This window comes from Pleurodeles waltl, chromosome 6 (genome assembly GCF_031143425.1).
Source record: "Pleurodeles waltl isolate 20211129_DDA chromosome 6, aPleWal1.hap1.20221129, whole genome shotgun sequence".
Classification (NCBI taxonomy): domain Eukaryota; kingdom Metazoa; phylum Chordata; class Amphibia; order Caudata; family Salamandridae; genus Pleurodeles; species Pleurodeles waltl.
The window spans coordinates 812,850,013-812,876,101 of NC_090445.1; the positions used below are offsets into that span (position 1 = coordinate 812,850,013).

General features: G+C 42.2%; 1 protein-coding gene across 1 annotated transcript in view; it reads right to left on the bottom strand.

Annotated features, from left to right (window-relative positions):
- SORCS3 (sortilin related VPS10 domain containing receptor 3) overlaps positions 1–26,089 on the bottom strand; it is a 2,578,554-nt gene that overhangs the window by 1,521,607 nt on the left and 1,030,858 nt on the right. The window lies entirely within an intron of this gene.

The window sequence follows — 26,089 nt, forward strand, 5'->3', positions numbered from 1 at the left end:
CTTAATGTGAACACTTACATATTGTTACACCGACCATTTACTGTGCTAAGAGCTACAGGCATGTATTAGGAAGCAAAACATTAAAATGCTAAGATACCTGTGGTAGTGTCCTCACAGAAAAACAACAAAAACTCCCAAATCCATCACTTCTTTTCTCTGCTTACTTTGCTCCAGATAGCATTTCAGGGAAATAAACAGTTTCACAATAGGCCCTTAAAGGTTGTACCGGTCATGTGTCAAATTGGCACTAGCATTACAAGGCCTACTCTAAGGAGGAAACTCTTGGTTAGTTTGAATTTTCAAACTTAAAAACACATTAGCCCTGTTCGGCACTATGCTGATGCCAAACTGCCAAAAGGTGGAAATATAAGCTGGAGCTTCCCACAAGTTCATTGAAAATGTCCTTTGACAGAGACAAGTTGTCACTCTGCTGAGATCGTTTCTGGATGTGGACCTGCATGTTGGCCATTTTGTCAAGACTAGAAGCAAAGTTAATGCCCCGCTAAAGTTGTGCAGGTCAACCATATTGTTGACCTTATCTAGGAAGCAAACAAGCACAAAATGACCAGCAATACTCTCTATCACAGAGATTGGAAGAGTGCCCATATAAAAACTACCATCTATGAGTGCAGGTGAGCATAGGGATGGCTCAACCTGACCATCAAATTCCATACAATTAGCACATTTTCCTTTTAATTTTGGTTCACTTTTATGAGGCCCTGAAGTTTCCCTATTTCAAGTACCCACTAGTCTCCAGGTGGTGTGAAGTACAGAGCCATAGCAAGCCTACAAGAGTATGGGTGCAAGACGAAGTGTCACCATGCCACACTTGGAAGTCACCTGCCCTTTTTCACAATGCAGAAGCCAAACAACTGGTAGCCTTGATATTCTAGCCAATTATGGGTAACCTGAAGGAAGCGTGCATATTTGTGTGTTTGTCCTTATGCCTGTGGACTTTCTCCTAGATTGCCCTGTGATTCAGACAGTTGTCAGACTCCCATGAGGGCCTACATTGGTTACCCTTCACTGTAGAAATATTGATTGGAGCTGCTAGAATCCCCAGATCACAGAGTACTCAGTTCCCATGTGAGCAGCAGACCCCAATAATTAAACAGGGACATAAGCATAATATTTGGTCCATAATTTTAAATGTTAAGCACTGAGATAGTTAATCCTATTGTTTTCAGGAATTGGCATTCTTCATTTACACGGTGCGATAAGTGCAGGATTTCTAAAGTTTATAATTGGCTAGTGACCATGAACAGAATTTAGAGAGTAACTGAGATGTAGCCACGAAGAGCACAATCCTCCACAGTCACATAAAGATAAGCGCATCATTTGGGATCAGTTACTAATACTGAACATTACCTTTCGTGTGCAACTTGGGGTTTCGTTATCAAACCTATCTTTCCCTGTGCTATTTTGTTGCCTATTGACTTGTATAATCTTCAAACTTTTGCCATTATTTTTAGAGTATATATATATAAATATATATATATATATATATATTACATAGTGGTAGCAGCCACTCAGTAGTTATAGTTAGGACCTAGTTTCTATAGAAAAAGTGTTTTTTGTTTTGCTAATAACTTTGGCACCATTTGGTGACTAACCACTAAATTATACAAAAAACTTTCGCACTCTTGTCTGCTGCTATCTGTAAAGTTTTGGGGTGATCCCTAAAGGCGAGGGCTGAGAAACATATTTCCCCAATGTGTCTTTCAATAGGGATTTTGAACAGCGATAGTGCTGAAACCACTAGACGGAATTACACCAAATTTGGCAGAAAGGTAACTCTTGGTCCAGAAAGAGTCCTTTTGTTATTTAGTATACATCTGCTCAGTAGTTTTTTAGTTATTAAATTAAAGCCACATTTGCATATATAGGGATGCGGATCCTCCGTGGATTCGGAGGAAAAGCAAGTTCATGATTGGCTGGCCACAACCTGACAGAAAAGTTGGGCCCACCATTTTGTTTCTCGTATTCCCGGGGGGGGGAAGTGTAAAAACATACAGGTTTCCTCACTCCAAAGGACAAATGGAGGGGCCTTGTTATTCTTCAGCTGATCTGAAGATCCTCCACAGAGCCTTCTCGGATTATGGGAAAAGCAAGGCAGTGGTTGGCTTGCCACAATCTGAAACAAATATTAACGTGTGTGTTACAAAAACATAGAAATTCACTGAAAAAAACAAAGGTTACAGGGACGTTATATTTAGGTTAATGTTATACCCCTACAAAATCTTACAAATTCAGTAGTTATAGTTATTCTTATAGTTATACCTAACTGAATAAACTAGAACTCGTGCCGGAAGTAACTTTAGGCCACAAGTTATAGTTTCTGAACATAAGTTTTGTTGGACTTTTTGCCTTACGTAGGGTCATACCCATTCTTTTTGCCTCCTTCCTCCTGGTTTTTCTGACCTCTCGCTGTTGGCTCTAGGACTCTGAGCACTTTATCACTGCTGACCAGTGCTAAAGTGCAGATGCTCTCCCATCTAAAGTTGGTATGATTGGCTTATACCTAATTGGCATATTTTGTTTACCTATAAGTCCCTTGTACAGTGGTATCTCTATACCCAGGGCCTGTAAATTAAATACTACTAGTGGGCCTGCAGCTCTGCTTGCGCCACCCACTGAAGTAGACTTTCAAAACCTGTCTCAGGCCTGCTAGCGCAGGGCCGGTGTGTGCAGTTTTCTGCCACAGGGACCTGGCATCTAAACTTACTTGCCAGGCCCAGAACTCCCCTTTTACTACATGTAAGTCACCCCTAAGGTACGCCGTACCTAGCCCTATGGGCAGGGTGCCATGTATGTAGAAAGGCAGGACATGTGCCATATTGCATGGCTTATCCTAGTAGTGACAAACAGCCTAACTTCGTGTCTCACTGCTGTTAGTGCTGCCTTCTCATAGGATTGCATTAGAAATGCCCTGCCTTATGTGTAAGGGGTATTGTCTGATTTATGAGGGGTAGCGTAGGCGTGTTTGGTATGGTTGTGATGGTGATAATAAATGCTGCTTACTGGTGTGGGTGTATTTTTTATTACTATCACAGAAATGCCAGCTCTAGAAAGTGTGCATTTATCTGTGCTTATGACTCTGGTGTTTTGCAGCTTGACTCCAATCCACGTCTGGGCAGAGTGACAGTTGGGGCTTTGTGCATACTTTTCAGACAGCCTGTACACAGGGAGGGTGGAGGTGTCACAGAGGTGCATCTGCATACTGAATAGTCTTCCTGGGCTGAGAGAAGGGAGAGGCGGGGCACACCTGCATTTGTAAAGACTGTGCCCTGGCCTCACACAATATGGTCGTTAACCCCCCACTGATGTTTGGAGCCTGTGCTGAAAGGAGAGAGAGGGCACTCCCAGAACCAGTTGTAACTGGCTGGAACCTCCTCTCCCTACCATTGTAAAACACTGTAAGAACTGACTATAAGTACAGGGGAATTGTCCCCACAATTTGGAGACTCTTGGAATCATCTTGGAACTGGACACCAAAGGCTGAAAGGACTCACCAGGAACCGCCATGGACTGCTGCTGCTGTGCTGACCTGTGACCTGCCTGGTCACTGTGAAGGACTTGCCACTTGCTGCCTTTCCCTTGTGCTGGCCTGTAGCTGGGCCCTCCACCTGAAGTCCTTGTCTTAAGATTCTGCTCCCCAGGGGCAGGGTGCTGTGGCCCCTGACACCTGCATCCATTTCTTTACGAGGGGTGCTTCTCCGTGGTTGTGGCTGCCATAGCGCTGATTGCAGCGGACTTATGGAGCCTTGGGAGCTCGTAGGCTCCTTGCTGCATTGTGCCCCTTTAAATAAGATCACTGCAGCGGCCCAGGAAGCTGGAAGAACACTCGCGCACCGCATCGGGTGCAGGCGAGTGTCTTCTCGGGCCCCAGGAGGGGTCCGATCTTCTTGTGGCTTCACAGCAGGACCAGGGGAAGGCGCGGGGAGTGCCCCCTTCCCCCTGGCCTCTGCGTTAGGAGCAGGACGCTCCATTTCTGCTGTTAGGTAAAATGGGCATTATTGTGGGGCCCCCCCTTGGTGGAAGGGCCAGTGGAGGCCCGGGGGGGCCCTCAGAGATCACGGGTCCCAGGAGGGGCCTGTCATTAAACCGGAGGGGGTGCGTGGTGCCCCCCTCCTGCCCTAAGTTGTTTTTGCTGGCTTTGGCCCCCCCTCGTGAGGGCCGGTTGAGGCCCTGGGGGGCCCCCAGTAATCATGGTCCCCAGAGGGGCCTGTCTATAAAAGAGAGGAGGTGCATGTCGCCCTCCTCTGACCCCAGAGTATAAGGGAGGCCCCCGTTTTGCGCATAGGAGCACCAGGGGCCCCATTGTTCGCCTTTTAGGCACTGGAGGTGCCTTCATCCAACCAGGTACTGTTTAAAGGACCAATATAGGTTCAATCCAAAGTTCTTTCTACAGACTTTTGTTTGATTCATATATTACCTACCTGCGTTTGATGTTTTTACATATGTGTATGCAAATGTTCCTTTTATGGACATGCTTGCTAATATGTTTTTCTAACTTGCCATATGTTTTCTAATGTTCCTACTATGGGCATTTTATGATATTCTTATGACAAGGGCTGTGATGTAATAACGTGTTTTCCTGACTACTGCTTATGTTGCAGAATACTGAGTAACCTGTGTGTTATGTGTGACTACTGCTAGGTTGCAGAGTAACTAATGTGTAACGTTCTGACAACTGCTAAGGTAGCAGGATAGTACTGATATGTGATGTTTGGTCGGATAATTGCCTTGTGTACAATACAGTATATTTTCATATAATCTGGTGTTGTGTTTCCTTTGTGGTGGGGATATTGCGTCACATGTGTTGTGTGTGTTGTGCAAACGCTTTACACATTGCCTCTGGGTTAAGCCTGACTGCTCGTGCCAAGCTACCAAGGGGGTGAGCAGGGGTAATCTTGGACGTGTAACTCCCTTGCCCTGACTAGAGTGGGTAAGTTCTGCCTGGCTGAGGTGCACACCCTAGCCAACCAGAAACCCCATTTCTAACAAGTATAAATTAATAAATACTTGAACAAGGCATTCAAAGCCATTGAGAGCAGTAAATTGCAGTGAAAGTTGAAATAGTGATATTTTGAAGCTGATCATAACCTTGTTTAAAAAGATGTCAGGTGGCTTTTCCCCCTTTTGAGTTGCTGTATGTTTGGGACACTTTTCACCAAGAGCAAACATCTTTCCTCAACTGTAGGTTTAAAAGTTCTAGTGCTGCATTACAACACTAGAGGTAGAGTAGGCAAGACAGAAGTACTGGTGTTTGGAAACAAAAACTCCCAGTTGGGTGACACCTGGTGGCAGGCAATATTAAGACCTACTCTAAAACCCACCAATTACAACAAACATTGGGGATCATCCTGGAGAACAAGCTCAACACGATGGCACAGGTCAATGCAATAAGTTCCGCTTGCTTCCACATCTTACAAATACTATGAAAAAACTTCAAGTAGCTCCCATAGAACACGAGGCCTACAGTCACACAAGAAGTCATCACAGACCTGCTTGACTACAAAAAGGCACTGTATGCTGAAATCCTCAAGCATCTCCTGAAAAGAATTCAGACCATCCAGAACGCTGCATAAGACTCAGACTCTACCTCCCTCACTGCACCCACATCTCACCTCACCTCTGGGAACTACACTAGCTCCCCATCCACAAACACAGCCAATTCAGACTCTTCACGTACCCCTACAAACCCCTACACAGCATGAGATCAGCCTACATCAACACCAGCATACACTTTTACAACACATCAAGACACCTGCACTCAGCTTCACGCTCCCTTGCACAACCCCCGTATTCACAAATGTCAAACAGAAGCTCACTCATTCTTGAACGTAGGACTCAAAGCATGAAATGACCTCCCATAACCCATCAGAGCCTCTTTCATATATGCAAACTAAAGTGATGTGTTTTGTTCTAATCAAGACTGTACCAAAAATAAAATGGTGGAAGATTATTCTTGCTGTGACTTCTTAAACATGATGTTCTGAGGATATTCATCAGTAGACACTTCTAAATTCTAAAGAGTGTTAGTATTAAAAAGTTTTCTTTTAGATCCCATTGGAGAGTTGTTCTACAGTTTATGATTTCAATATGGAGTGAGCTGAGCAATGTTGCTGTGAATTGTGTGCATGCAGGTACCAAAGAAGATGACACACATCTAAAATGGTTTGATGGCGTAAATGATAGGACTCCAAAAATCAAATGCAATCAGAAAAGCATCATGGGAGTTGATATGCATCCAACTACAGACACTGGTTCTCCATTTTCTGAAAAACAAATGGAGTTCTTCAGATTCTACGGAAGGCAGTGTCTCAATGTTTAAGTGAATGAGACAATCAGTCTCTCCTGGTTTAAGTTTATTTAAGATATTCGGAGGTTCTTACATATAAAACATCTCAGGACTCTGAGAAACTGAAAATGTTTCTCTTCTGCTATTGAGGTGATAATTGCTGTGAACAAAGTCTTTGGAAAACCTAAGAGTGACAAAACATTCTTCAGATCAATATCCCGACGGCCTCAAAGAAAAGGCAGCTTCAATTTCATAAATATTGTTGGGCCCTTAAAAAGGAAGGATACAAAGCATGGTATGATCCACTGATTGCCAGGTGGTGCCATACTTTCAAAATATGGATCCCCTTTAAAAATCTGGCTGCTTGATGCCAAATATTAGCAAATCTGGGATTTATGCCCACTCAATAGTACAAGGAACCAAGACTTCGAGGGTATTGGCACTTTGTTTCTCTTTTGTCATGCTGATTTTTAATAGGCTTGGGTGAAACAATTTTTCCCATGTGTGACACATGGAAAATGCTGCTAAGTGTAAGCTTGCCAAAAAGAGATATTACGTGCAGTAAATAAATCCCAATCATCTGAATTTTCAAAAGCTTATCTTTAAATAAAACATTTTACTAAGGCCTGTTTTTTAAATGTGTGTAGAAAAGCTAAATAGATCAATGCAAATAAAAAGAAATAACTGAGAGTACATTTGAATGTGCTAAGATTTTGGAATAAAAATCACCATTGAGAGAACTGAATGGTGAAATAAGAAGAAAAGAGTGGTTGGTAAAATAGTTGGAATCTGTAATTAAGAATCTGTTTACCAGATCCAGACCTCATTTGTTGGTCCTGAATAATATTTGCCATAAAACAAAGAGTGAAAACAGTACCATTAATTTGATCGTGTGGCTTAGAACACAGGGACAAATTGATATATTTTTCCTAAATAAGCATTATGGCCATGGAAACTATTTTGGCATAACACTATTTTCAACATTTTCAAAATTGTTAGAAATGGGGTCTTTGGTTGGCAGTCAGGTTACCCCCTTTCCAAGCAAGGACCCTCACTCTAGTCAGGGTAAAGGAGAATCACCCTCAGCTATCCCCCGCTCACCACCTTGGCAGGCTTAACTTCAGAGTCTAGGTGTAAAGTATTAGTACCAACACACACAGTAACTCAGTGAAAACACTACAAAATGACACGACACAGGTTTAGACAATACACAAGTCAAGTTATGAATTAAAAAGCAAAAAGAGTCTTAATCCTTAGAAAACAGTGCTAACGCTGTTAGCGTGAAAAAGTACCTGGGTTGCATCAAAATAACACCGCACTAGTGAGTGTGCGTTGGAAAAGGCCAGCGATGCATCAATTTCTCACTCGCAAGTGAGACCGTGTGTCGTTCCTCCTCTGGTCGGGTGTGCGTGCACATTTTTCCTCTCCGCAGGAGAGTGATGTGTCGATCCGGACAGGCACCTCGGGTCCGGGCAGGCTTTGCGTTATTTTTCCGTACCCAGTGGGGTTTGCATCAAAAATCCTGCTGCATGGTATCATAAAAAACACGCTATGTAGGTTGTGACGTTATCAGCCATGGTCAGCGGGTGTTGCGCATCGTTTCTCCAACCGGATGCATCGATCTTCCAGCTGCGATGCAAGTGGAGGGTTGATTTCAGCCACAAGGCCGTGGGCGCGTCGTTTCTCAGCCGGGTCTCAAAAGGTACGTCTAAATTTTCCCCGTACAGCAGTCTGTGCGTGGATTTTCGGTCTTGCTCTGCCAGCTTCACCTTTCAAGGCCCCAGGAACTGGATAGGGCACCACTTGGCAGGGCAGGAGTCTCAGCATAGAGTCCAGGTGCTGGCAGGTGAAGTCTTTGATGGCCCTGAGACTTCAACAACAGGAAGCAAGCTCAGGACAAACCCTTGGAGATTTCTTCACAAGCAGGAATGCACAAAAAAGTCCAGTTTTTGTCCCCTTGCACAGGCAGAAGCAGCAACTGGAGGATGGCTCCACAAAGCACAGTTGCAGGCAGGGCAGCACTTCTCCTCAGCTCTTCAGCTCTTGTCCAGGCAGAGGTTCCTCTTGCTGTCCAGAAGTGATCTAATTTTTCAGGGGTTTGGGTGCTCTTCTTATACCCATTTTGGCCTTTTAAGTAGGCATACTTCAAAGGAACGTCTCTCTTACTTGTGAGATTCTGCCTTGCCCAGGCCATGCCCCAGACACACACTAAGGGGTTGGAGACTTCATTGTGTGAGGGCAGGCACAGCCCTTTCAGGTGTGAGTGACCACTCCTCCCCTCCCTCCTAGCACAGATGGCTCATCAGGATATGCAGGCTACACCCCAACTCTCTTTGTGTCACTGTCTAGAGAGAGGTGCAAACAGCCCAACTGTCAAACTGACCCAGACAGGGAATCCACAAACAGGCAGAGTCTAAGCAAGAAAATGCCTACTTTCTAAAAGTGGCATTTTCAAACACACAAGCTCAAAACCAACTTTACTAGAAGATGTATTTTTAAATTGTGAGCTCAGAGACCCCAAACTCCACATGTCTATCTGCTCCCAACGGGAATCTATGCTTTAATCATATTTAAAGGTATCCCCCATGTTAACCTATGAGAGAGATAGGTTTTGCAACAGTGAAAAATGAATTTGGCAGTATTTCACTGTCAGAACATATAAAACACATTGGTATATGTCCTACCTTAAACACATACTGCACCCTGCCCATGGGGCTACCTAGGGCCTACCTTACGGGTGTCTTACATGTAAGAAAAGGGAAGGTTTAGGCCTGGCAAGTGGATACACTTGCCAAGTCGAATTGGCAGTTTAAAACTGCACACACAGACACTGCAGTGACAGGTCTGAGCCATATTTACAGAGCTAATGTTGGTGGCACAACCATTCCTGCAGGCCCACTAGTAGCATTTGATTTACAGGTCCCGGGCACCTCTAGTGCACTGTACTATGGACTTACCAGTAAATCAAATATGCCAATCATGGAAATTCAATTACACATACATTATACATAGGAGCACTTGCACTTTAACACTTGATAGAAGTGGTAAAGTGCCCAGAGTAACAAAAACAGCAAAAACAGAGTCCAGCACACATCAACAACCTGGGGAACAGAGGCAAAAGGTTAGGGGAGACCACGCCAAGGATGCCAAGTCTAACAAAAATAGTAGGCTAAGGCAGCACCATCTGTCCTATTAGAGTTAAGAGATCTTGTTCGCAATTATGCTCTGAGCAGCTTTGTGAAAAAATTTGATGGGTAGATTAAATGAATTAATCCCAGTCAATTGGAATTACTCTGGGACTCAATACAGTCCATGTTATTGCCAATGTGCCACCACAAACCAGCCATATACAAATCAGCATTGATCATGCTCCAGTTTTAACAGTTTAGCCTGGACTGCCAGACCAGGTCCACACAGGAAACCCCAAAACAGTTTTGGTCCATTTCGTCCTCATCAGTAGATTACAGCATGAGACCTATTAAGTGGTGTGAATGGGACAAAGGCATACCCATTGCATAAGGAGTCATAGTGAGGACATAAGAGTGATGGGTGGAATACTTGAATTAATTTCAGCCACTGGTATTTACTATAAGCTGCAATGCAGTCAATCGTCTTATTGCCCACCATGCCACCTCAGACAAGAACCAGCCATATAGGGTACAGTAGCTGCCGATCAAGCAAAGTAAAAAGTGCCATTTCCTCTGGTTTCTACTAACATACTTATGTATTCAGTCTGGAATGGAAATTTGATTTCTAGAGCATTCCCGACTTTCTAGTTAACTGTGGATGAGTAGTGAAACTTTTGCTCATAGGAGTAGCTGTGTGGTTAATTCGACATACAATCAAGCTTTACAGTTCTAGTAAAAATGTGAATTTTCAGTAAAAAACATGACATTTACAAAACTATGTGTCCAATAAAAATGAAAATCAAATAGTAAAAATCTCATATATCAAATAGAGAATAACAGATATTTCACTAACAAGACAGTAATAAGCCACGTCCACTATATAGACACACTGTATATCGCTTGATGACCACAAACACTGAAACACACCCGAAAAATAAATGTGAAATGGAAACCGAAGCAGTTACTTATCAGCGAAGGACGCGATTTAGACATAGCCACAAAATGTTTGAAAACATATACCATTGACAATCACTAACAGGTCAGTAATCGCCTGCTGTGAAATAAAAGCTTGCAGCCCTACCCATAAAATTGGGTTATTTTATTTCAGGTTTGTAAACTGTACCTTTTGTCATTTTAGTGATCATTAACACTGAAAACAACTAAACTAAATAGAGCAACCAGTGGTAAATTGTACAATAGATACACAGGACTTCTACAGATAAATACCAGAGCATTTCATAGTTCAGAAGTAGAAATAAGGCATGCGTACATATTAGCTTATGCCCTTGTTTACAGATCGTGGTGGTTAGTGGCTTCAAATACCCATATCCTTTCCCTTTGTGATACTAGATACTCTGCCTCAAAACCCTATGGCCATGTAGCAATAACTCTCCTGCGTGAGGTGTGCAGCAAAGCTGAGCAAAAAAAATGACAAGTTTGCCCCGTGCAAGAGAGCGGGCACTCTCCCGTACTCGAAGAGAGCAAAGCATGAGCGTGGCCACAGAAATAAACAGATGCGCCCTAGTGCAACATGAAGGAGCTGAAGGAAAACCCCTTACACTCTGCCTCCTCTTAGATGCTCTTAGATGAAATAAACATTCTTAATGAGCTTACAAATAATTTGGTAGACCTTAAATGCGAAATACACAAACCATTCCAGCTTTTGTGCGTGGTCAAGTACAGAGTTGTAAAACAAAGCATTGTAAAGGTGCAGTGTATTGAGAAAACCACATTGTAGAATACCATGTAGTAATGCTCTGGGTGGTAACGTCTGATAATTGTAGACAGCAGTCTGACTTCTGGGGCAATGGGTATGAGCCTCAGAACAATAGGCACATACTGGTATCACACAGGCCTGCTCAATCCACATCACACGCGCCAACTAGGTTCTGATTTCTGCGCACAAGAGCATGATCAAAAGATGACAAAAACATGAAATGGTTGTGCAGAAACAGTGTACTAGTCAGACCGTCACAATTTACCTTACTTGCACCTGTCAGTGTTCATTCTTGGAGTAGCTCTCCTTCAACCTCAGGGGAGGTCAAAAGGAATCTTCAAGGCACTATCTGTATCTCTGAACTCCTTGCTCTGGCAGAGGGGCCTCCACTCAGACTAGAATATCAGCAACAGATCAAGCCCAACATAGTGGGCAAAATACTGCTTCACATTGTGTTAGCACTAGAGCAGGGCCCACACAGGTGTAGATTGCACTACAGTTCCAACTGGCTTGTTCTGTCCTTGGTAATCAGCCAGCCATCAACTGCCAATCAGAGTCAATGTATTCCGTACATTCAAAAATGCAATCAACAAGGTTGGTAAGGAATATCCATCCTTATAAATTTTCCTGAGAAGAGAATTCCTTGCATTCTTTCTCAGAATGGACCAGAATGGTCAATGTCAGTGGTGTGCTATGAGAAACCTCATGCAGGTCCATTAGAACCCTTGAGGAGACAAAGGAAGACCAAAAGGAAGAGCAAGTAATTGTAACTGTAATTGTAATTATATAGGGCATACTATCCCTGAGGAGAGGTTGAGGCACTTTTCATGCTACATACAGAAAGGAGAAGTGGCAGTTCATTCTCTGTGAGCCTGTATCTTGCATTGTCTGATCGAAGGATGGGTCTCAAAACTACAAGAGGATTAATTGAAAGGCTGCCTATCCTAAAGAGGAACAAGCACTGGTAAAGCCAATAGGTTTCGAGTATGCAAAATATATTGGATTTATCAATGTGTTTTTACATCACAAGTTGCTGTGCACCATGGCTTAAAGAAAACAAGCATTTGCAATGCAATCTTGTGTTTGCTCGAGGTAGAGCTATTAGCATTGTTAATTTCTAAATGGAATTTTCTTGCCACACAATCTGAAAATAAAAAGTAAAACAGTTGACATCAGCAAGCCGATTCACAGTGCCGCCATGAGCGTGAAGAGAAGGACAAAAGGAAAAAGAAGTTCACTCTCAGTCAAAGTTATCGACCAAAGTGCAATTACCCATGTAACAGGGTCGATGGCCAAGGCGGTAACAACACCGACCTACAGAGTGACAAAATTAAAGCAGTTACAAACAAAAACAAAGGATTTTTAAAAGGCAAGCCCATGAACGAGTGATAGTGATAGGCGTGCAGTGGGCATGGTTAAAAGCCCTGATACATACCAACACGTTGGAAAAGCAGTGCTTGTGCACTGCTATGCTCGACCTAAAACAAAGTACTAAGTCCCAGCCTGCAAGGACTGCATCATAGTGCTTTTGTTTTACTATAAACCATGTTGCACAGTATTACATCATGCTGTGCAACATGTAAAACAGTACAAAGGGTTTGGAGGATTTAAGCAACATGAGGAAGTAGAAAAAGAGTATCTGCTGGCCAGTGGAAGAGCACTGGGCACAGGAAGTCATACTTAGTTCACGCTTCATGGCATAAATGAAGACTCCGAAGCTCAGGAGGAACTTGGAGGCCAGGAGGGGCTGCTGACAATAGGAAGCAAGCAAAACAAGAGTAACATGGCAGCCAACCAATGGTAAGTAAAAGCAAGTAATAGGTGGGCTCTAAGCCCCTTTTAAGACTTTTTTTTATTTAAAAGAGCACAGCACAAGAGCTTGTCTGGTGAAACCTTAAAAGGAGAAGAGCCAGTTTTGATGTTTGATGGGTCTCTGGGGATTAGGGGCTGCACAGATAGTGTCAAATGGGGGAAAGTTGGAGGTTAACTAAAGGGAAAAGGAGAAAACGGTGAGGATGCATAATCTGTATGAATGGTTAGGGACTTCCTGTCTTATAAACAAATGCCTAAAGTTACTATTTTTTGTGAGCAGCCCATTTAGATGGACTTTATCCAACACACAAACATTGTGTGTTTGTGTTTAGAAGTAAACTTTTGATTTTAACCATTGAGTGCCGTGTTTGTGCTAACATACTTTAGATATCAACATGGGAAAAAAAATCTGAAAAATAATTAATTTAGATACATGAAGGAAATAACAAGTATTTTGAAACTAAAATGCTTTAAATGTATTACTAAATGTGTGTTACCAATTTATGCGCCATACGTTTGTCAATGCTGCATTTTATGACTATATTAAATCTACAAATGTTTACTGATGGTGAACCTGCCAGTATTGTACCTATTGCTGCTAGATTTAAGTACCTAAAACTATATTTCTGACAATGTCTATTGCTCAGAAATGAATTGCCGTTTATGCTTCTCCATGTACAATATTTACAAAAACATTTGAAAGATGCTGGGCTGCAGTTTCACACAAACATCTGGATTTCTTTTTATAGAATGCAATCAGTAATTAGTGCAATCTACGCCCCCTAGAATAGCTTTAACTGAAATACCATTGAGAAAAGCAAGCCATGTCATTTTTATTTTGTCCCCGCATCTGAGGATGTTTTAAGAGGTTTTGTCAAACATACAGTTTTTTAGGACTAGGTGAAAATTCCCCTGTCATGGAAGTCTGAAGGAGAGCGATTAGGGACTTTTAGACTTTTTATAGCTGAGCTGCTGCTACACAATTGATGGAAGGTTCAACAGAAGCAAGATAAATGTCTTCTTTGGTAGCACAGGCTCACCTCAAGCTTAACCTCAGAAAAGTGGTTGAGGCGTGAGGATCAATAATTCATAAATTAATGTAGCTAAAAGCATAAAGACTCCAACCAAGTTCAAAACGGAGTGAAACTTATTACCTGCATTGTTTTCAATGTGTGAAAATCATAAAACAGCAATAAATGGATACAAATAAGCATATCTCTCTTTACAAAAAACAATTGGCCCAACTCATTAAAACAGACATCTATGGGATCCAGTACACGTCTATGAGGATATAGTTTCTTTCAGTGGAACTTTAGTGAAAGGTTAGGATGACTGGTGAGTAGGCACAGTTGGTCTGGGGTGTGGGTATTGGCTGGCAGGGAAAATGTTACTTCAAATTTGGATGATTTTGTGAAGCTCAATACCGCCACCAGTTGAGGTCATGTTAAGACTGAAGGCCTGATTAGAGTGGTTTAGTGAATTCAGACTCATCTTTAAACTCCTGTTAATGCATGGGTCGAAAATACGAGTTTGATGGTATTTAACACATCCGATAGTTACGATTACATTAGATACCTCAAGCTTTGTTAATTTTCAGCAGGTCAAACCTTTCGAAAATTAACAGGGGAAATATGTACATTATTCACCATACCATGAAGATCTTGTTGTGTTAAACACCAAAATCTGCATGTTATTCCCCACAAACAAGTAATAGGTGCTATGTATTGCACATGATAAATACCTTATCCCTTGGTATCATTATTTATTAAGTGTGCTAAATACCACACATGCTTGTAATCAGGGCCGGAATCTGCAAAGTTTCCTTATAGGACAGAATGTGGTTAAGATGGTGGTCAAGAATTTTGAATAACTTTCAAAATCTTAAATCTGTTTGGTGGTCACTGATCACAGAGACAGGTTGAAACAAATACTAAAGCCCAAGCTTAGGCTTGCGATCGCTCTTGATAAAGAAGTTTGTACTAAGTTGGAAAAACTCTGAACTGGGGGTGATACCAGCAGAAGCATATCAAATAACACATTTCTCTCACACACATAGGCTTCTTCTTCCACTTCATCTACAGTGAATTCAGAATCTCACTCTTGTTGAATATGAATCCTGTTAACCAAGTATAGTGCTATAGTCAGGTGTTGACACCTTCAGAATTCTTCAGTAAAACTGACTTATGATCATGTCCTAGCACAACACAGAGGACAATTCCTACAAGTGTCTGCAACAGACTCTCAGCTTGCTTTATCCTGTTCCAACTGTGATGAGCAGCATCTTAGATCATGGAATTCATTTTCTTAATTGTATGGCTTACTGGACACACTGCTTCCACAACCCAGCCTTCTTTTCATGTGAAGATATTAATGACACCACAGAAGGGTAGGGACAGCACATTAAACCTACAGTTAAATTAAAATTCTATCTTCCACCACATCTGGTTCACACATTTATGGTCCAAGGAGGAAGGGGGTTGCTGGAATCAAAAAATGTTCTTCGGCAGTGCAGCAGTCCCGAAATCATGAGGAATTTGTTAGGGTCTGGAGAGCTACTATGTCACACATTCTCAGCAATCAAGAAAACCCTTGACTTATTTTATGTAGAGATAGGTTCAGAAAATATGGAACGTAAGTACTTCGCACTGTGAAATAAGCCAGTGATCAGTAGCTGTTTCGTCCATCAACAATAGTACAGACAATGAATACATATGATGGATTTGGTTTTGAATTTTCATTTACTCTACGCAGCAGAATCAAAGTTGATAGGAGTGTTTTGCGAAAACAATATCAGAAATCTATTTTAACAATAGAGCACCGTATTAATATACCTTTACTTTTGCAAATGATAAAGTAAAGACATATTTTAAAATATCTTCCTAATTGATTTTCGAGGTTGAATCAGACACTAGTTTTCTAGTGTATTATTCTCATATATGCTGGTTAAAGCAGCATAAAAATGCAATATGACTTTTCAAAATCTTGTTCAAACATCACTTACTGTTTCACATTGTCTTTCTAGTCCCCTCCAAACATTTCTCCATGGTGCCAGAAAAAAGCAGGACAGTGAATACAAGAAAATGCAGGTCTCAACATTTATGGTGTGCTTGGATGGGGGCTTCCACCCCATTAAACTATCCCGCAACTACCAAGGGTGTGATGGTGATGAGCGTGGAGTATGCAACATGAATCGCTGTGGTACCCTTGACAAGAAGGCCACAGATTCTGCCCATGCTCCATGTCCTTTAAAGAAAATATAACATAGGGCTAGTTTGTGTCATGACTTAACTCCATCCCAACAGAAGGTCAAAAGAAGGTAATGAAAAATAACTTGTTCCCATGCTATTGTTAACGGGATTCTCAGCTCGTGAACCATAACCCCATTTAATCACTTTTTTCATGGGTGGCGTAATTTGTGCAGCAAACACCTCGCACAGATAATCTGTATTAGAACATTGGAACATTGGCAGCTCTATTGAAAACAATGGAGTGCTCCGGGCTTTTACTGGCCGGTAAAAGCCCGCCGCGCCAACATTCCCATGTTCTCTTTGTTCACAGCAAGAGCTGTGAACAAAGCCTCACGGAGCCCACGGGGATTTTAATCACTTCGGGCTTTGTGAGGAATTTGTTTTATTTAATAGAACATTCTGCCCTGAGTGGCAGAATGTTCTAATAGCCTTAGAACCCGCCGTAGCGGGCTCTACTGGCTATTAGAGGCCCTCTCCCTTGTTTAACGCGGGAGCAGGCCCTTAATAGCCGGTAGAGGCCGCTACGGCGGGTTCTAAGGCTATATAAAACATTGCACTAGAACCTAGTTCCACACTTTGACTTGATAGTGGAAGGAGATTTTGTTAATATCAAACAAGATTTGGGTCCTTATTGTGGTTTAGTTCAGGAGGAGTTAATGTCATCCAAGTCAACTCCTCCAGTAGTCTCACACCTGGACGTGTCAAGCTCTAAATTGGAGGATACCGTTACTACTGAGCTTTCATTATTTGTCAGTTCAATCTTGAAGTCTCCACTAGACTCTCCTTGGGAACTCTGTACTGTGAATGACTTTTCAAGCATCTGGAAAACACTATTCTCAACGTTGGAAGCAGCACATACAGCCCCAATCTTTCCAGCAGATAAGTATGATATTCAGAAAGACACTAGCTACCCATATAGCAGCCATTTTAGCAAACAAGAATTTAAAAAAAGGTGCAAGCAGCAGAATAGTTTAAAACAATTACACATCAACATTTTAAATAGAAAAAAATTCCAGTTTTCTGAAACAAAAGCCTAAAAAATATATTAAAGTGATAAAAGGGTACAGTGATACTCACTTAACAACACAAAAATATGTGCAGCATGATGAAGCCAAAAAGAAAATGGCTCTATAAAAAGAGATAGAGAACCAGTGTGTTTAACCACAAACTTTCAAAGATTTGTGGGAAAAACAAATCGTTAATGTAAAAAAAGCAGCTCCCACTTAGTTCCTCACTTTAAAGAATTTGAGCCATTATTGGAAAAGGGAACAGACACACTAGCAATGCGGGATGATGGTCAGCCAGTTACCTAATATGCCAACATTCAAAATGAGTCTGAGCAGCTACAGCAGTGGTGAAGATCTTGATGGGTCTCTTCTGTCTGCAACTCGACAGACAAAGGCTCAACAATTGTGTGAAATGGTGGATAGTTGATTGGTTAAGTGAGTAAAAGGACGGACTGATAGATATGTGTGTGAGTGAAAGGGTGGATGGGTGAGTAGATGAGTAGATGGATGGGTGAATGACTGAAAGGACAGATGAAAGACTGTCTGGATGAGCTAAAGGGAGGATGGATGGATGGATGAAAGGGTAAATGGATGGATAAGTGAAAATGTGACTGGATGAGGGAAATGGGCAGATGGGCAGAGTGAAAGGGTGGATAGATGAACGAAATGAAAGGTTGGCTAGATGGATCAGTGAATGGATGAATGAGTGAAAGGATGGATGTTGTGAACACAACTTTAGAAGCTACAGTGGGGTGGAGTTCTTGATGGGCCTTTTCTGTCTGCAAAGGGCAGACAAAGGTGAGTAAGTGGATGGATGGATGAATGTGTGAGTGAAAGGGTGGATGATGGGTGAGTGAAAGGATGGATGGGGGAATAGATGAATGAATGAAAAAATAGATGTAAGGATGGATGAGTGAAAGTAAGGATGAATGAGTGAAAGGGAGGATGGATAGATGGATTAGTGAAAAGGAAGCTGAGTGGATAGATGAAATGGTGGATCAGTGAAAGGGTGGATGGCTGACGAGAGAAATGAAGGAGGGATGAATGAGTGAAAGGATGGATGGCTGAGTGACAGGGAATGTCAATGACTGATGAAGGAAGGGCTTTATGAACCAAGCAAAGCACTTAAAATTAACCCTTTCACAGACTGGTAACCAGTGACGGCTCAGAATAGTTTTAGAAACCAACATGAATTTAAAATAAATTATGAGCAGCCTGGGTGCTGCATTTTGAAGGGCTTGAAGTTTTTGCAGCAAACACTTCTGAATAACCATATAAAGGTCATTACAGTAGCCAATCTTTGCAATGTCAAGTGCCACAATCACCATTCCCTGTAAGTCAGAGGGAATAAAGGGAAAGATCTTTTTTTTAAGTTCTGAGCAAAAAAGAAGCAGGAGTAGGTGATTTGGTTAATTTGACCAGCAAAACAGTTTTTTCTATCAAATACAACTCCTAAATTCCTGGCTTTTTGCACAGGTGACTGGAGTGGGCCTAGGTTGGAAGGCCACCAAGAGGTGTTCCAAAAGGTGGTTTCATTTCCAAATTGTAGCACCTTGGTCTTGTCTGAGTTCAGTTTCAGACAATTTTTCTGCATCCATCTCACTATTTACGCCAAACAGTTGCTAAACATTTTGGGCACCTCCTCATCATTTTGTGTGTCGTCCACGTAGGAGATAACAGAAAAGCAATAGTTGTGAATTAGGTTGGCCGGGGAGGTGATATAGACATTAAAAAATGTAGGGCTTAAGGAGGATTTGTGAGGTACCCCAAACGGAAGGGAGAAGATATTGGAGATGAAGTCTCCAAGAGCAACCATTGCTCTCTGTCATGCAGAAAGGAACTAAGAAGGGCAAGTGCTGAGTCTTTAAAGCCAATACTCTTGAGTCGGTGGATAAGTGATGAATGGTTGACCATGTCAAACGCGGACTATAGGTCGAGAAGAATCAGTGCAGCTTCACCTCTGTTGTCATCTAACATTTTATTTCCTCAGTGGCAGCTACTAATGCAGACACAGTACAGTGGTTTGATCTAAAACCATATTATGAGGAGTTTAAGAGATCCAAAAAGGACAGGACGCCTCATTCATTGCCTTTTCCAGTGTCTTGGCTGGCAAAGGAAGGCGTGAAATAGGCCATTAACTCTTACATCCTGGGGGTCAAGAGAGGTTTTCTTTAACAGGATAGGGTAGCTTTGGAGTTGAATGGATACATTTGGATATGGATAGGCGGAAGGATGTAATGGTGAAAAAGTGAATGATAGATGAAAGAATGAATGAATGATTGGCAGAATTCAAAGATAAAATTGTGGATATCAACAAGGGGTGGAAGGATGAAAGGGTGAATGAATAGATGCTTGGACAGAAGGGACATAAGAGCACTTCTGGGGAGGGTCATGATGACTTAGTTTGTTTGCTTGGTGCCATAAGAGCTAAGGTCTGAAGTGAGGAGTATTTTAATTTTCTGGCTACTCCCTTGGTCTGAGCAGAGAAAGTATTGTTGACTCGCAAATGTAAGCAAACGTCCCACTTTTAAGAAGAAGAGCAATTTGCAATACATACATCACAACAAAGTTGACATTTTGGGAAAATGTGCTATCTCCTAAGTAGCAACAAGTGTAACTCTCAAAGATGCTTTGCTCCCAAAAGTATGGACACCAACTGTCTCTCAATCCATACTATAAATGTAATTATAGTTTTGAGACTCTCAACCAAAATAATAATAGCAAATATTGCAGTCATAAACAAATTAATCACTTGGACTCGTAATACAACCTTTCACTTCAATCTTAATCTCCAATATAATATCTTGATGAAAAGAAATGTAGTGACATGGTCAGTTACTGTGGACTATGTGAATGACCAAATACCGATATTTCATTAAGGAGGCTCTAAAAAAACATGCCCAAGGAGATGACTTGATTCTGCAACCTGAAACGTAATCAGTAACTCAGCTGGGATCACAAAACTATATAAGAAAAAGCCTAACTCAAAGTAAAAAAATGTTCAGTGCACCAGTAGGTGTAACCTTAATGATCCTCAAAGGTAGCAAGTCACCTCAGCACAAGACAAAGGTAGCACATACAGGGAGGAGGGAGGAACAGAAAAAGTTCCCGGGCAGTGATTAGAATGGCTGGCCAGAGTTCTCTACACAAATAGAAATCTTGTACCCTAAAATATCACCAACGGTCAAGGGGGGGCTGCCTTAAAAGCACTGGAAGTGTGCTTCTCGAATAAGGGGATGGTGGCTGACGGTTCCGCTGTAGTATGATGCCCCATTCCTATAAATAATTTCAATGCCAGTTACATCCTCCGCTCTGAGTTTTATCAATTTTTCACAGCGGTGGTAAAGATAACCAGTACTGGCCATGCCCATGATGCCTTGTCAGTGCTTGCGTGATCACATTTTAAACGCAAAAACCTCAAGACTTGGATTTGTCCTTTCTCCCGACCCTACCGAAGGATGGCTGGGAACTGGTCGTGCGTACCTTGAAATTAATGCTGGAAACGTCGATTTAAATGTACCCCTCCTCTTACGAAAATGAATTACTGGTTTGAAACGTTTTAATTTTATGAATAAGCGTAGACGCCAATCCTTTAATGCTGTTTGTATCCTTTCAAGGAATTTTAATCGAAATCTGGAAGTGGTAAGCACTGATGGCAAAACGTTGACTCGAACATCCCTGACAGTTCCGCGGATGCTAAGAGAAATGATAAGTCGGGAGAAGTATACTTTGATTTCCTCCATTGCTTCGGACAACATGTCCTCAAAGTCTGATTCAGGCAATCCGCTTTCCTTTCCCCACGTCTTGTCATGGTGAAATGCTGTACTGTATTATACATTTTCCCTGCGATTGCTGTCTACCATACAAGAATAATATATTTTAAGAAGAGTGGAAAGCGACCATTATCTCCAATTATTTGAAATTTGCTATGCAGTACACTCCATTACAACTACTCTTGGTAATTTGAGCGATCTTGACATTTTAAAAGGATAAAATGTTCATCCAAAGCTGAAGGTAAACTAGCTATCTGGAAAAAGTCAAATGAGGCTAAAGAGCTTCCGGTGGAACTGAGCAATCTCTCTGCTGAACAGACAACGAAATCTTGGCAAACCAGAGTTTCCTCTCTGCAATAAACTTTAACTTGGGAAAGAAAAGCCACAATTAGACACCTCGCTATCGGGTAACTATTAACAGCAAATGGGTTACAAAGGCCTTGAAAGTAGAAAAAACGCAGTTGAACAGGTAAACAGAGACATTAAGTAAAATGCAATTAGAAACAAAAACCAGAGAGAAGGTCCCCTTACTGTTGAATTAATGAAACGTCTACGGGGAAAGTCAAGGGTAAAACCCACAGTGAAGATTTAGGTAGACCCACATAGGCTTAACAAATACTGGCAAAGCCAATGGGTGTGACCTTCACAAGCTGGTGCAATGGTTGTTTCAAGCATATACCACAAAATGAAAAGAAATAAAATCATCATGCAGTCACCTAGCCCTGGTCATATGTTTGTATAGTATTTTTTAATGAAAACACGTTCACTGATGCAGCATTTTTTACTAGATCTATTTATTAAATATCATGGGGCATAATTACAAGCGCTTTGCGCCTCCTTGCGCCACCCTAGTGTAATGTTTTTTGTACGCTAAGGAGGCATTAAGGAGGCTCCCACCGTGTGCAATATTTACAAAGTGGCGCAATGCATGCTTTGCGCCACTTTATAACCCGTTACACCACATTATACCTGCGTCAAGTATAATGTATGCAAGGTGGTGTTCCCCCGCAGGGAGGCCCAAAAAATGGCATAGTGAAATTTACAAGATTTCCATGCACCATTTTTTCTGTCATTTATAATGCCTGCTCAGGGCAGGTGTTAAAGTGACGCTGCCATTATACCCTATGGGCCTCCTTGACCAAATGTTTTTAAGCTAGTCCAGCAAAGCGCCACAATAGCGTTAAAATTGTTGACGCTATTGTCCTAAAGTGCACCATGGTGCACTGCATAGTAAATGCATCACTACCATGGCTATGTTAGGAGGTGCAGGGCGATGCAAGAAAAGAGAGCTGATGCCCCACTTTTTTGTGAATATGCCTCCAAAGCCTTTGATTTGTGATACATATTTTCTTATTATTTTATGTGAAGGCCTCTAGAATAAATTAACACCTATCCAGGTATTCAAATTTCAAGCAGTTACAATGTAACAATGTAATTTAAGTACTTTATAACCATAGCTTTAAAACGGGGTTTGAAAATGAATCACCATCTAAGCGAGCACCCCACGGATGTGCAGGCAAAATAAATAGTCATTATTTAAGGTTAATCTAAAAATAAATAAAATAAAACACATTTTGAACCAGATTGGCCATGAAGTAGAAGGAACAAATTTTGATGTGCATGTGAACAAATGTGCACAGTCTGTGTGTTTGGTTAATCAGTGTGAAGGGGGCCAATGGGCTGGTCCATACACCCATGTAGTATGCTGTGGAGGGCAGAAGCATCATGTGATTGGCAATTTAACAAACCATAGGATGAAGTCTGTTGACCACAAGTTCCTTCATGTATGTGTATTATATAACAAGTTTTGGGAAAAACAATAAATCCTGGTGAGACAGCTAAAGTGATCTGAAAGGCCTTACATAAAAAGACCTCATTAGAATATAGAACTATAGAAATAACCTTGAACAAATACTAATAGCAACATAGGCTAATAAAAAAGTACCAAAGGGTACCACAATGAAAAACACAAAAAGTGATGGATGGAATGCTTAAATTGATCTTAGCCATCAGTAATTGCTTTGGTTGCATCCCAATCCATCTTCTTTTGCCCACCATGCCACCTCATATTAGGCCCAGTCATATGCAACCAGTCCAGCCCAGACTGCCAAGACAGGGCCGCTCTGAACCATAACACAAGTAACCTAATTGGACCTCTTAAGCCAAGACAGTAGATTAAGGGCACTCTAAGTACGGGAAGGGTGTCCCCTCCCTTGTTAGGCTGTGCCAATTCCCTTCCTGGGCTTCAAATGATGTCTTCCTTGTCAATGGTAGACAAAGCTCACACTTTGGCCTGCATCCCTTTGTCTCTCCAGGTAAACTGGCTCCAATCCCAGTGGAAGAGAAGGAACTGACCAGAACTGGTGTAGGAGGTAGACAAAAATGTGCCTTCCACCTACTGCCTGGCAATGGGCATAAAAGTGGACCCCACAGACATCAACTCGGAATACACCGGCCCTGTGAATAAACAGAAAGGGGACTGCCCTGCTGTCTGAAGATCCTGAAGAAAGTCTGGACATGCTTCCTTTGAAGCTAGGACACCAGAAGTGACTACATGAGTCAGCTGGCTAACCTCCTGTTTGAGAAACTGGACACAACAAGATTCCAGAGGCCTCTCTCCCTGCAACTGTGCAGCTGACCAGTTCCAGCTGGACCTGTCCTGGACCCTGCTGCTGGCCTCTGCTGGAGTGAGTCCTAACCCCCATGTGGTGCCCCCTCCAGAGGTCCTGGATCCTTGCCTGATGTCAGAGTGTATTCCTCCTGTCTCCAAACTGGAAGAAGTAGTACTTAGAAACCTTTTGCCATCTTTCCACCTGGAGAACTGACGGAGGACATGGTCACCACCAAAGCCATCAACTCACCGAAGGAGATCCAACCTCCAGAAAAGTTTCTAAATCTGAACACAGAGGGCTTCACAGAGATTGAAAATGACCAGCATCTGATTAACATAAATGCCTTCCTTGGCACAAACTTAGGACGTTGCCTGCGTCGAGTTTTTCCAGTTTGGCCATGACCACACCAGTGCCCAGCTCTTCAGCAAACTGTGTTCATCTAGCCCACTTCATTTCCAGCTTGTAATTTGCCATTCTGATGGCTCGTCCATGACCACTTTTCTCAATAAACTTTATAAGTCAGAAGGTAAACTTTCTACTGGAGCAAACCTGGTCCTTGCATCCGACCCACTCTCCATCATGGTCAGCTGTAACTTTTGACTTTAACCCACTACAGTGTAACCAGATACCCATGGTTGGCACATTGTGCTTTTGTTGTTTTTGTGCCATTTTATTTATTAAAATATTCTCTTTCTTTCTGACTTGTTTCAGGATTTTTCCTAAGTTGTGTTTTTACTTTATTACTGTTTGAGTACTGCAAAATAAATTACACACTGCTTCTAAGTTAAGCCTAACTGCTTTGTGCCAAGCAGCCAGACAGTTAATTTAGTGACTTTCACCCTGACAAGGATCGTAACTTATTTGAAGTTGGTTCTTTCACTACAAACCAAACGTAAACCACACAAATATTAGAAATGTAGAAGTTATAGTTACACCTTAAGTTTATAATTAAAAATTTAGAATTTTAAATTTTTAAATCACTGTAACTTTATTTATTCTTTCTATACAACAAAAATTAAACTTCACAAAACATAGAAATTTTAAATGTATATGTATTTATACCTTATATTCATAAATTACGTAACAGCTTCAAATTATTTTAAGTCATGCATCTCCGTACCTAGAGCTGCCACACTACATTAACTATAACCCACACCTGCTCCATGCCCTGATTATACCTTTGCATATTACATCATTGTTATACCTGACAGCCCTATGGTGGTTACCCTCTCCAACTCTTTTCCTACTGTCTCCACTTTTCTGACCTTGTTTTTGCTGGTTTTAGGACTATGGTGGTCATTACAACCCTGGCGGATGGTGTTAAAGCAGTGGTAATACCGCAAACAGGCCGGCGGAAAAAAAAAGGGAATTATGACCGTGGCGGAAACTGGCAACATAGACAGCCACTTTAACACACTGACCGCCACGGCGGTACAGACAAGCAGCGCGGCGGTCACCGCCAACAGACAGGAGGAAGACAATGTACCGCCCACAGTATCACAACCCGCCAATCCGCCACCTTTTCCGGGGCGGATTCACCGTGGATAAAAACACGGCGGAAACAGCTTTTGCAATGGGAAAACACTCACCTGAACACACTCCACGAGGAAGGAGGCCACCATGGAGCCCGAATTACAAATACTCCCTGCGCTTGTCTTTCTGCTCCTCTACGATCACCATCTACATAGGCGCCGAAGACAACGGTGAGTACTGCACCTATGACATAGGGGAGGGGGGAGGCAAAAGTCAGGGGGACACACACGCAACACCCCAACCCCACCCTCACCCACGACAACACACACACCAATGCATTTCCAAACAGCACAGTAACAACCCCCAACCCCTTGGAAGAATGCAAAGACAAAAGGAAATCAGTTCAAACATTATAATGTATCAAAATACAGTAAGCTAATATATACAGATATATATACACATTCAACAAAATATACATCACGATTAGTAGTGCAGGTATGCACCATTCAATGTCCGTGCACCACTGGGCCCAAAATGCATGGGCGAGGCCCACACTAGATACCTGTCCACAAACGGAGAGAACACTGCAGGGGCATCAGATGGAAATACAACAGGCACCTCAGGGGGAAGGGAAGGGGGAGCACCTCAGCCGGATTACAGCACCACGCCAGATCCACGACGGGGCTCCATGCCCATTGATGTATCCTGGGGAGTGCAAAGCCACAGTCTCTCAAGTCTCTACAGTGGGTGGCTTGCCCACTGCTTTATCCTGGGGAGTGCAAAGCCACAGGCTCTCAAGTCTATACAGTGGGTTGTTTACCCACTGTTCAATCCTGGGGAGTGCAAAGCCACAGTCTCTCAAGTCTCTCCAGTGGGTGGGTTGCCCACTGGACCATCCTGGGGAGTGCAAAGCCACAGTCTCACAAGTCTTTGCAGTGGGTGGTTTGCCCACTGTACTATCCTGGGGAGTGCAAAGCCACAGTCTCTCAAGTCTCTACAGTGGGTGTCTTGCCCA